The sequence below is a fragment of the Tenrec ecaudatus genome, chromosome X (genome assembly GCF_050624435.1).
Source record: "Tenrec ecaudatus isolate mTenEca1 chromosome X, mTenEca1.hap1, whole genome shotgun sequence".
Taxonomy (NCBI): domain Eukaryota; kingdom Metazoa; phylum Chordata; class Mammalia; order Afrosoricida; family Tenrecidae; genus Tenrec; species Tenrec ecaudatus.
Genome location: NC_134548.1, coordinates 155,258,902 through 155,261,297, shown reverse-complemented (window position 1 = coordinate 155,261,297; position 2,396 = coordinate 155,258,902). Strand labels below are relative to the sequence as shown.

Genomic DNA, 2,396 nt, shown 5'->3' with positions numbered 1-2,396 from the left:
TTCATGGCTAAGAGAGATTCCATAGCTTGCCGAGTGGGGCATCGGCTCCTCTGTGATACAATTCTCAGGGTTCATTACTGGCCTGTGCACCTCAGACACAGTCATCACCTGTCTTTCAGTAGAAGTTTGTGTGTTGCTATGATACTCAACAGGTTTCAGTGGCGCTTTCAGATGAAGACAGACTAGGTAGGAAGCCTTGATGATCTGTTTCCCCCAAATCAGCCCATGGACAGCTCTATGAATCACAATAGTCCAAACCTCTTGTGCACAGGGTCCCCTTTGAGTCGGGGGCTGGCTTGATGGTATCTAACAAGAACCTAACCTCTTGAACGCCCCACACTGATTAAATGGGGAGCCACAAGGCAAATTCAGACCTTTCTGTTAACACAACCCATGTGGTTAGCTTCTATGTTTTCACCTACCCCATAGAGTTATTATCAGACCTGTCTTCTTTAATATTTGTCGCCATCTGAGTGGGGCTCATTTATTGAATGTGGCACATATGCGTTTTTCATACTTAATCTCTTGTTTGCCTTAGCACGTGCAGGTGGGGAAGTCTGTTATTCTGACATTCTAGAAGGCCACATGGAGTCACAGTGAGGAAATGGCAGTATCAGAACTTGGACTCAACTTTTTTTTTTTTTTGCTGGGTACAGTACACTTTATTGATGGTATATGACAAGGTCGGGCTCTCTAAGCCCCTCCCCTTCCTTCAGGGGGTCTGGATGGAATATTCTCAGTGTGTTGGGAGATTGAATTGGGGGCAAAGACTCCCCAGCAGGTGAGGGCCTCTCTCCCTCCAGTGCTGTTGCTGGGGCTGCTGGTCCAGGGAGCTCTCACTCCTTGGAGGCCATGTGGACCAGCACTCTGTTGATGTAGCCGAATTCATTGTCATACCAGGAAATGAGCTTGACAAAGTGGTCGTGGAGGGCATTGCCAGCCCCAGCATCGAAGGTGGAAGAGTGGGTGTCACTTTTGCAGTCACAGGAGACAACCTGGTCCTCAGTGTAGCCCAGGATGCCCTTTAGGGGACCATTGGCTGCCTGCTTCACCACCTTCTTGATGTCATTGTACTTGGCAGCTTTCTCCAGACGGCAGGTGAGATCCACGATGGACACATTGGGGTGGGGACACGGAAGGCCATGCCAGTCAGTTTCCCATTCTGCTCCAGGATGACCTTGCCCACAGCCTTGGCAGTGCCAGTAGATGCAGGGATGATGTTCTGGGCAGCCCCACGGCCATCACGCCAGAGTTTCCCAGAGGGGCCGTCCACGGTCTTCTGGGTGGCAGTGATGGCATGGACTGTAGTCATGAGTCCTTCCACGATGCCAACATTGTCATGGATGACCTTGGCCAGGGGGACTAAGCAGTTGGTAGTGCATGAAGCACTGCCGATAATCTTGAGGGAGTTGTCATACTTCTCGTGGTTCGTGCCCATCACAAACATGGGGGCATCGGCAGAAGGGGCAGAGATGACCACCCTTTTGGCACCACCCTTCAAGTGAGCCCCAGCCTTCCCTAGGGTGGTGAAGACACCAGTGGACTCCACGACATACTCGGGATCTCGCTCCTGGAATATGGAGATGGCCTTCCCATTGACCATAAGCTTCCCATCCTCAGCCTTGGCAGTGCCATTGAACTTGCTATGGGTAGGATCATACTGGAACATGTAGACCATGTAGTTCAGATCAATGAAGGGGTCATTGATGGCAACAACATCCACTTTGCCAGAAATTAAACAAGCCCTGGTGACCAGGTGCCCAATGCAGCTGAATCTGTTCACTCCAACCTTCACCATTGTGTCTTGGGGATGAAGCTGGGACTAAACAGGAATGGGAGAGGTGGTTGTCTGTCTATCGCTCAAGGAAGAGCTGAGAGCCAGACTCAATGTTTATCAGCCTCCTCAAGCTATGCTTTCTGCATGCTATGAGCCTGCCTACCTGCTTGTAGTTTTCAGATGGAATCAATGAGGTTATTTTGGGACTGCCCTCACCCACATGTTGTCTGGTAGAAATCATGTCCACAGGGCTTACACATCCCTGCAGGGTTCCCATTCCAGCAGTTTGGGCTGTGGTTGCACATTACAATGAAGCTCAAAAACTTCCAGTCAAATGGATTAATTCCATTTTTCTCCAAAGTGATATAATTAATTGGTGGAAAACTGGAAGAATTCATCGCTCTAATTAAGTCTTTGTCCATCACCAATTCTGATGTGTGTGGCGGCAAACTGGGATCCAAGTATAGTCTAGAATTTAAGGTAGGTCCCAGCGATGGATTACCCAATAAACGGAGTGTGTTAGGCCAGGTTGACTAGAGAAACATATCCAGTGACTCTCAGCTATGTGTAAGGCAGAGCTGTATATCAAGGAATAATTATATATCAAGCAAACATCCCA

General features: G+C 49.0%; 1 pseudogene; it reads right to left on the bottom strand.

Moving 5' to 3' along the window:
- Nucleotides 1-836: 836 nt before the first annotated feature.
- Nucleotides 837-1,798, bottom strand: LOC142433807 (glyceraldehyde-3-phosphate dehydrogenase-like; annotated as a pseudogene).
- Between the last annotated feature and the right edge of the window lie 598 nt (nucleotides 1,799-2,396).